The sequence below is a fragment of the Patagioenas fasciata genome, chromosome 2, assembly GCF_037038585.1.
Source record: "Patagioenas fasciata isolate bPatFas1 chromosome 2, bPatFas1.hap1, whole genome shotgun sequence".
NCBI classification, from domain to species: Eukaryota; Metazoa; Chordata; class Aves; order Columbiformes; family Columbidae; genus Patagioenas; species Patagioenas fasciata.
This window is the reverse complement of record NC_092521.1, coordinates 20,692,934-20,703,821: the sequence shown is the minus strand read 5'-3', so window position 1 is coordinate 20,703,821 and position 10,888 is coordinate 20,692,934.

Here is a 10,888-nt window from a genome sequence, read left to right as displayed (position 1 = left end):
TTGCAGAGGAGAGCTGGGTCACGTCTGGCTAATGCTGTCCATGGGCAAACTGAACAGCACCCACCAGTGCAGGGCATGCCCTTTGCCTCCCACAACACCCAATGTAGCTGAAACAAATTGAATAATCTTTGAGTTTATGAATAAAACAAACAAACACAAGGAGAAAGAAAGGAAACACACCAGTGGCTTTTGGTTTCACCTTGGACCATGGGTGTTCTTAGCAAAAGACATATTAACTCATGTAGGTAAAATGTATTATAATAAAAAGACATGTTTTTGAAATTCTTTATTGTGAAGAGTAAGCAAGTATATTGATATCAATTTTAAGATGAGTTTACGTTTGAACTATGCCTTTAAGAAAGAGAAACATCTTTACTGCTTTGTATAATGTTGATGAGTTATGGCTTTGATACAGACGAGAGAAAATCCCTTGTAGTTTTGGACTAAGTTTGGGATGCTCTTGAAATCTGCCTTTGTTATACAGCAAAGCTTGTGAAAATATTTCAGCTTGACCACTTTTCCATGAAAATGACAGTGTGTAAATCTGTATTTGTAGCCAAGGGGAAGAATGTTGTAAATGAGCTCTGACAACGTGATTTGAAAACTGACATGTTCAGACATGAGTCTGAACATGCTGTTTAATCCTTGGGTTTGTAGCATTAGTCTTAGCTGGTAATAAAAAAGTTGTCTAATATCCTTCTTGACTGATCAAATCCTTGTGGTAAAGCACACAGATACAAGGTTATGCACAAGAACTTCTCAGAATCATCATAAATCAAATGCACTGAAATTGGTTGGGAAGTAGGTAACTTGAGCTTTTTTACTACCACACTTAATTCTGGTTGTGTTTAATTCTGAAGCCCTATATGCATAGAACAGGCTTAATAAAAGATGCTAATCTTTGTGATCATTTGAAAGGAGCAATTGTATTTTTATTGTGGATAGGCAATCTAATAGAAGAAATAGAAAAAATAAATTGAAGGAGTAACTTTTACCAAGAAACTGTATAATCACATGTAAATAATTTATTTTAAGTCTTTAGCCAAAATAAATGTAATTCTAAAGGTCAAATGAGCTGTTTGCCAAAGCTGGATGAGGTGACATAGTCAACTTAAAAGGTACAGCTTTTATGAAGCTGTCACTAGCAAAGCTCTAAGAAATTTAAACTGATTTGGACTTTGGAATGAAAACAGCCATATTTTAAATACTCATTTTCTTTTTTTACTTGGAGTTTTTTTAGTGTTAGTAGACATTGAAACATATTTTTTTCTGTTATCTTGGTACTTTCTGATTTATATTCACATGGGATGGGATATTACGTGTAGGAAGTTGTTAGCATGAACCACCCCTATCAGAGTTGACAGTGGCTCCCAGAAACTGATTAATCCACTTTGATAACGATTTCTGTTCCAGTCACTCCTATTATATCAAATTCAGACTTGTCCACATGAGCAAATTAAGCAGGTTTTAACCAACCCATGGAAATTACTTGGTGTCTCTGACAGATTTACTTCTGTGCAGTAAAGGTTTCAGGCTAATGATTTCAGTGTGCCAGAGACTTCCAGTAAAGTCTGAGGAAAAGAGGCCACTGAAGTCAACAAGTCCTGAATTAGGGCCTTGGGATTTGGCTCATCTCTTATCCCAAGGGTAAAATAATAGTTCTTCAAAATAAATAAGCAGAAGTTGTCTTTTAAATTAGAACAAAGGGTCAGGACAAATTATCTTTGATTCTCCTGTAATAAGTATATAAGGTTTGCTCAGAGATCCACTGCAGGAATAAAGATTAAAAAATAAAAATTCTGCCTTGTTTGTGCTAAAATACAAGCAAATGTGTTTAGTCATTGTCATCTCCTCCATGACAGTTCTTTTTGTCTTAATTAGTCTAAGATTTCTTGGTCTTGACAGAAATTTTGTGTCTATGCAGGCAAAAGAGAGAAAGTGGCACCAAAAATTCCTGATATCTAGAACTGCGTTACATTTTCTTATTTCTGCTGCTGTCCAGACAATATTACTGTGTGTTCAAGGAGATAAATAAGGCCTTAAGGCTGAAGTAAAGTAATTTCACAGTAAATAAAGAAAAAAAATATAGTCATTTGTATGCATATTAGTCTATATTTTCTCTTCTGCCATCACATATGACATATAGCTCGAGTTTGCAAACTGTGACATGTTGAGAGCAGATCCAACCTGGACAGCAGATGGGGGCAGGTCCTCCTGTCCTCTGACTGCAGGCATTAACCGGCTTGTCTGCTTGTGGCAGGACCTGTCTTCTCCTGTACCCACCTGCAACAGGTTTTCCTGCTATCCACCCTCATCCTGGGGTGCTGCAGAAGGACATTTCTTCAGACATCCCTCCCCCAGCATTTTCCTTCAGCCTCTGGTAGATGAAGGAGCCATTATGTCCATCTCAACTGTGCATAAGCATAGTCAGGGAATTTAAATTGAATGTGAAGCTGAGATGTATGTGAAAGGGCAAATGCCTTGGTCTTGGGAGGATGGTATATAGAACCATAGAATAATTTTGGTTGGAAGAGACATCAAATCCAACCATTAATCTAACAATATGAGACAAAAGTGCACAAAATCAGACCAGCAAGGAGAGATTGTGGGCAGTAGAGACAGTATCACGAGGGCTGGCACATGGGCTGGGAAAGGGTTGCAAATCTGGGGACACTTTGTGGCTCAAAGGGCTAGCTGTGAGCCTGTGAGTTAGTTTCATATATTGAGGATGCTGATAGGGTCAGCATGGGGGCTGTGGCAGCTTAAGTACTAAATTTCATTTAGCAGTAATCATGTATACACAGAAATAGCCTGAGCTCATTCTCACAACCCAGCCCTATTCATGGATTTCCCACTTGAAAATTCTGCTTTTACCTGCACAGCTCGAGGCCTGACAGAAGCACCTGCCTGTCCTGGTTTTGTTAAAGACAAGTTTCTCTTTTAGTGAATTTGCCTGTCAGCTAAAGCTTTTATATTAGTCACATTTTCCTGGAAAAATCAGATAAATGTTTTGGTAAACATACCAATGGAATGCGAGGTTATTGATCATGAATTGATGCACATCTTGCAAGAGAGGCAACGAGAACCAGGTGACCAAGAAACTGACCAACGGAGTATAACATCCCATTCATGTGAATGCTTCATATAAAAGTCCCTTTTCCTTATGGCCAACATTAGGAGAGGACCTTGCTGGTCGTCCCTGTGAACTGAGGTCTAGTGAGAGATTGAATCCAGCTCTGGTTGGCTGCAGAGTCCAATGCAGGACTTTGGGTGCCAGCTCTGCAGTTGCTGGGGCTTTCAAGATTGGTTTTGTATATTTAGTATTATTTTTTCTATTCTTATTAGTAGCATTAGTAAAACATTTTTAATTTTTCCAACTCTTCTCTCTGTCCTTCTTTCCCTCCCGATCGCCTGTCCTGAGTGGGAAGGGGGGAGAGGGAGGGGCTGAAGGTGAAAGGCACTGGGGAAAGGAGGTTAGCAATGCATCTGCCACAGTTTTATTGTCACTGCCATACTGCTAGTAGCCTCAAATAGAGATATAATTTACATGGACATCTTAAAATGATAAAAGGTTTTCTAAATTAATAATTAAATGCAGCCGCATTGACTATGTGAGGTCATGTGTATCATTATTGATAATCTCTATTTGACAGCCACACGAAAATGGTTCCACTATTCTGTTCTGTTGTCTGTGCAGCTTTTTGAAGAAAATGGCACAAATCATCTTGCTGTAAATAAAAATTTACCATGTGATTTTGATAACTCTCTTGATTTCTTGTGCCCTAGATATTCCATATTATCTAATAACATGTTGCACTTCAGTAATATATAATGCATGAGAAGAATGGGAATCAAGCAGATCCAAATAATTGAGTTCACTCCTCAGATCCAGAACTTCTGAGTCTCTATCAGTGCAGGGAGTGGTTTGGGTTTTCGAAGCTTTTATTTTCTTCTGAAGTCATACAAACTAGACGCTTCTCTCTTGGAAATGGAAGATGAGACAGTAATATAAAAGATGTAAAATGATTGTCAGGTGTTCCCAGCTTTTTCCTTTTGCCTACCCCAATTTTTGGGTAACATTGCTTTGGTCCCAGAGAACCAATACAAATGGAGAGAGTATAGTCATCTTGGATTTCCGGTTAAAAACGCAGGCAATTTCAATAAGATATTTTGGGGCTGGATTGAAAGTGGACTTTTTTCTCCTGTCTGACCATGGTACAGCCATATGAAACAGTAACATAAAGAGATTAACCTCTGCTTTCAGAGCAAAACTCTGAATTCAAATACACTCTTTAAATCCAGATCTTGACCTTCTCAGTGAAGATTACATAATATTGATAAGGAAACATGACAAAACTGATTAATACCCACTGCTTCAGAAAATCATTCCAAGGGGAGAAAAATAAGGGCATCAGATTCTGAAAAAGGTAAAAAATGTGTCAGAAGGTTAGACTTAAATTTAAAATAAAATATTACACTATACTTTTTAACCTTCCTTTGGTAAGTAACTTCAGGCTGTCAGCAGACAACAGTATGAAAACTCTATGTTTCACTAGCAATGTCTAGTCTCCCAATATCAATGAAAAGGAGATTTTTGAAAGGGCCTACAATTTGGATTCTATCTGCTGATTTCTTCACTTTCGTGTTTCTCTCTCTCTCTTTTTTTTTTTTTTTTCTCTTCACCTGTTCAGTTTCTTTCCTGAAAACATTCTCCAAATGATCATTCCCTGTGGAGGTCAGTTGTGTTTTCAATGGCAAATAAGAATGACAAGTTCTGTGGCTGAACTTGTATTCTGATATATTTTAGCCTTTCAATAAAACTGATATCTTTCTCCTGCCTTTTTGGATGATTATGACCTTTTCTTGGTAGTCTAGTATAAGTATTTAAGAACCCAGCCTTCCTCAGCTCCATATATCAAGGAACTCTGGCAAAAAATGAAGGTATTGTTTGTTTGTTTGTTTTTAATTTGAGGTGGACTCTATTCTTCCATTAACAACATAGCTGATTAGTTGCTTCCAGTCACCTGGATGTAATGGAAGTCACCCAAATGCCACCATTTTCAAACTAAGTGAATGGGCTACAGAATCAAATTTGAAGGTCTGAGGTGGACCACTAATAATCTAACCACAATTTAATAACCAGTTAGCAAACAACTAGATATAATTAATACAACATTAACATTTTAAAGACGTCAGAATTTCAGAAGCTGAGTTCAGGATCCATAACTTTAAAAGAAATTGCAAAAATAGTGTCACTGTATACCACACCTAGAACACTAACTCTTGGAAGGATTAAAGGTACCAAGGAGATATATTATGAAATGTGATATAAAGATAATGCCCTTAATTTTGTAAGTCTTTGCTTTCATATTTGATGTTTTTTTTCATAAAGTCATATTACCCAGACTGATTTCTAAATATAAGAATGTCAGCTTCTATTTGCAAAGAGAGCAACTCGATAGTTTTGTCAAAAACTATGTAAACGTGACCCAAGTGCTATCCAGAGCTTCCAAACCATGGAAGTAAAATTCAAAAGATCTCAAACGTTTTGGGTTTTTGCTGATTGAATGTTGGAGATGTGATTAATTATGTTTGAATGGCAGCTTGGGCTGACCATACAAGAGGTGGACTCAGGCAACATGTGGTTTTGAGGTACACTGAGGACTTTGTTGGGCAGAATTCTTATTTAGTTTTGTTTCAATATTTGTGGTTTTCAGATGGCTCTAAATGCTTTGGAAAACATGATATATAAAGTTTACAAAGTGAAAAATAAATAAGATGTTCTGCAGATATGAATGGTACTTGAAAGATTGCTTTCCAGCGATTTAAAATTGAGTTGGTTGGTCAGAGGTTGACAGGATTTCCATTAGTGGCTGAGCAAATGATATTATTCTATTTAATATATCAGCATTTTTCCTTCATTTAAAATGTAATTATAGGGCACTGAGAGGTCAGAAAACATACATGATAAGAAAAGTACTTACTTTGGCTGATAATGCATTAATTTGACAGGGCTTTTTTTTTTTTTTTTTTTTTCCCTGCTCCTGCATTGCAGTGATTCATATTCCTTGATGATTAAGAAAAGTAACTTTATATTTTAGTGGTACTGAAGATGATTCTATTCTAACAGATGAAGTGTCAGGAATAAATAGTTTTGGGTGACGTGGAAAATGCATCACTTGCAAATAATTCTAAGCAGAGGTGTTGATAAATATGTAACTATTTGGCCTTCTTTCCGACACCTGTCCAGAGATTAAGTAAAATGTAGTTTGTGCTTTGTCACTTACACTACGGATGAGTTTGGCCTTTGAGTGTAACTCAATAACCTTAAAATACACAGTAGATAAACACTAAATACCAGGCTATCAACAATTTTATTCTTAAATGGATTAGAAGATGACAGGATGCCAATATGATAATCTAGCCATCACTGAGGCTGGTTATTTTATTTCCAAAGTAACAATTGAATGTAATTAAAAGCTATGATTCTCTCTTCTGTCATGTCTAGACAATTTGTCAGGTCTCAGTTGAGTAATAGTGCTTCTTGCACCTCATCTCCTAGGTAGCTATTAGAAGTATGTCACTCTCAATTGCCAGATGTTCCTGTCATCAGCCTGACCCTGCAAAAAAATATTAAACCTAAAGCTGTCTCTTGTGATTTCTTCATTTTCCTGTACAGTAGAAATGAGAGAGAGTGATGAGTGGTTTATGGGTCAGAACATATGAAGACTGCCAATTTACGACTGCCACTTTTATTTGAAATTTCAGCCCGTCCTGGAGTTGTTTGGTATGTCTTTAGCATTTCCCAAAACTGTGCATGGATAAGCCTAAATCCTGCTCCAGCTCAGACTCTGTAGGAAAGGCTCATGTTTTAGCACAGAAACAAAATCCAGGATCCTTCACTAGTTACCAGAGCTCCTTATACTGTCAGTGCAGAGCAGTAAGTGCAGCGGCACAGCGCACCCGAGCTGGGAGCCCAGCTCTTTGCTCCTATCACGAGTCCTTCTGGACCTCCCATGTTTACATCAAAAACTTACACCAACAAAGTTGTGTAGAAGTGACTGAGGTTAAAATCTAGCCCAGTCTTCTGTTTAGCTGAGTGTTAATAAGGTCAGGCAAAAGACAATCAGTGGTAATCTGAACGTTCATTCATATTATTCCTCTCCCTCTTTTTCTCCCTATAGTCTACTCTCCTTTCATATACAGGTAACTGCCATACATATATGTATGCATATATACTTGTATTTATGTATTAAGGGCTGTTTCCATGTTTCTGCTCATGAACAGCATGTCTACATCCTTTGAAACCAGGAGAAAGCCTGTCTTTAACTGGTATGTTACAGCCAGATCTTACCTCCAAAGTTCTCGGTGTTCTGAATAAAAAAATGCTTCATTTTGAATATTCTGATTCCATTTTATATGGATCTGTGCAGCAAACAGACACATTGTATTGCATCCTGAAGGGATTTCTGTGATGGTGTTGTAAGATTTGCACCTAGTTCTTGTCTAGCACTGAATAAATTGGCAGCTTTGGTTCATTAGACCCTCTGGAGGTTCAGTTCTGCTTTCTCCTTACTCCAGGCAGTAGTTCTCAGACATGTTAATATTCCACCCTAATTGGGGATATTTGCTTCACTGTCAACTGTAGTTGATGGAGCTCTAGCAGCTGAACATCTGCTCTCAGATATTTTGGAAAATATCTGAAAAAAAAATCATTAAATGCCCAGAAGCATAAAATAGGTCTGAAAAATATTCAGAAAAGAGGAGTTTTAAAGGATGACTTAACTTGTGCCATAAATACTGGATTTTGGAGCTTAGTTGTAAGAAGTCAACTTTTCTTATGGAGTAGCACAGAGCAGAACTAGACGTTGCCCAGAAATTTGGCTAACCTCCATAACTGTCAGGACGCTCTTCATATTTTTAGAGGGAGTTTCAAGAAAACAGATATTGTTTGCTTTTAGTTACATAGCTGCACTCTAACCCAGCTTCATGCACACACATACAGAAATTTCAGTCTGGCAAGATTTTAGTGACAGAAAAAACACTTCTGCTGAAATGTATTACAAACCTTTGGACAGAATATTAAAGTTAAGCATTTTACAGGCTGTAATAGAAACTGTGGACTCAGGAATGAGACTTCTGTGTAATATGGATCTTAATATGGAATTCATAATCGAAAGATATATTCAGTGCTCAAAATAGTAAAATATCCATTAATTTTTTGTTTTTGTTTTCTGGTAAAACAACAAGCAATGCTGAAAATGTTTGCAATTCAGCATGTAGCTTAGAAGAAGTCTCTTCAAAAGATAATAAAATTCTTCCAGGTAACATGTTTTAGTAGCCTCAGGACTCAAAAAGTGATTTTCTTTATTCTTAATGCTAAAATTAAGGATAGATAATTCTAAAATTAAGGATAGATACTTCGCATAGTAATTTTACTGCAACATGCAAATACATGCCTTGTTTAGACCAATAAGTACAAAGTCACATAAAAATGATCCCCTTTCTGAAAGAAGAAAGTAATCTTGGGAAGTGTGGTTTTAACATTAAAAATGATGTTGCTTGTTATTGAAATGAAAAATGAGAAAAAAATGTAGTAGGCCTAATGCTGAAATTCTTATAAGGCACAGAGCCTAAGCTATTTGACTAGATTTATCACCACTTCTCTGCACATGGACTTACGAAAGATTGGATACTGGTGAAATCTGCATAGCAGTTGCAGTTTGCTTCATGTGACATTCCTATAGCTAGGTATATAAACAACTTAGACATACAAACTGAGTGCGTTTTCTGTCCTTAATGAATTAGAAGTCAGGATGAATCAAGTCTAGAAACCCCTTATAGCAGGTATGCATAGCTGATGTAAAGGCAAAGGGATGTTTCACATCCTGGCACAGCATGTTGTGTTAGTGGTTACGGTTATTTGCATGTTCAAATCTTGAATGTTTCTCAGACTGGCAGCTTGAAAAGTGAAGAGTTCCTTTTAAAAAATCTACAACTACTATCAATATTGAACATAAACATTTCAAAAATATTTGCATATAAATGTCAGTACTTAAGAAATGAACGAATCATTTGTCATCTTGTTGCAAGAGAGTATTTGTTTGAGAGCACTCTCCTTTCCTTCTGTAAAACAGAGCAAACAAGACTTGGGCAACGAGTAGCAATGGGCAACAAGTGATTTGGGAGGTTGTTCAAATAGGGTAATGATGAGAGGCAAAGAATTAAAATCTCATAGAACACAGTGAGCATGAGAGATATTTCACGCTATGTCAAAGGCAGTGGATATTCTATTGCACATAGGATTTTATTATTTTCTTTCTTCACTCTAGTCTTTATTTACTATCTGATTATTGCCCTCAAGGCACCTAGTGCATTATGTGCAAACAAGAATATGTGACGTTTCAGAAGAAACAGGTATAAAAAGTGCTGAAGACTGCAAAATCAGACCCTTTGCTTGTCACAGAAAGGAGACCTCCATGAAACCAGAAAAACAGACAGTAAGCTTTCCTGGCATCCACCATCCTTTTCCCCAGATAAAGACACTTTTTTCCAGTATGTAAATCTTCAGTACAAAACTGGCTTCAAATTTGCTTAATTCCCTGCCATCAACTAACACATTACTTTTCTTTTTATAGTGACTACTGCCAGATTCCCATCTTTTTTTTTCCTTCTCCTGTAGATATGTTGTGCTGGCTGGTTTCTGCATGCAATTATTTTTATTTTCTTGGCACCTGCAAACTCATGATTGTCAATTTGGCCTTTTCTTAGGACACGTGTTTTGCAGTTGAATAGTGTATCACTATAAATGTAGCTGACAATTACATTATTGCTTCCTTTGTATTTTTAAGTGCAACATTATCCGTCTCAGGCTTTTCAGTCTAAAGATTCAAAACATGTGTTTGCAATTTTCAGCAGTAAAGTCTTTTGAACACATCCAGTTCAGGCTATCATCATCTCTTAAGATGATTTTGTACAGATAAAACACAGATGAGTATAGCTGATCATGTGATTTAATGGACACTATCTATATGTTGCCATTACTGCTTTTTTAGCTATTTAATTTTAATCCTGCCTCCTAATCCTTACTTCATTTGGCTTTTTATTATTAATATTTGATGTTTTCCATGCATAACCACTTAAGGAAAGATTTTCTTAAAAAGACGATCAAGTACTCTCAACAAGTGTAAGAATGTTAATACAAGTATTGCTATGTCTATGCAAAAACCAGAAAAGTGCAAGAAATTCCTTTCCATATCCACATTCCAATTTGCAAAGAAACATGATCGTGCCATCTACTGTCAATTTCTATGACCAAAGAGTTGCAACCTATACAATATACAACTGAGGAAAAGGAATTAAAATAGATGTTTTCCTGCACTCACTGTTCAGATGCTGATAAGGCTGATGCAGTTGACAGCATTGCTAGTGATTGTTTTTGTTGATGAAGTAACATGATTTTTGTAATTTGTGCTTTCTCTGAGATTAACATTCACGTGTTTGAGCGTGTGCCTCCATGCCACTTGAACAGCTCATATCCTGCTCCCAAGGGGCAGGAGGGCAGGTTGCATCTTGCCTGCCCCTCTCCTGCGTATCCTGCACCCCCTCTGCCATTGCACGAGCCACTGTGTGACCAGGGTTTGAACATTCAACTCTACAAGAGAAGAACATGCTAAGCCATGTGATGGGAAATGTTTATATTGGTTATATGATCGCAAAACCCTTCCCAGCTTCCGTCTCCCTCCTACTCCTGTGGTTAGTGGGTCTTTCCATGCTCCTCTTAAGTACCAGTCTCAGAATGGTGTCCTTTTGCAGGTGGTTTAAAACCACTAAAAATGACACTAAAAATTTCTGTACGTTGAAAATGTTTGAGATAGCACTTCATGGC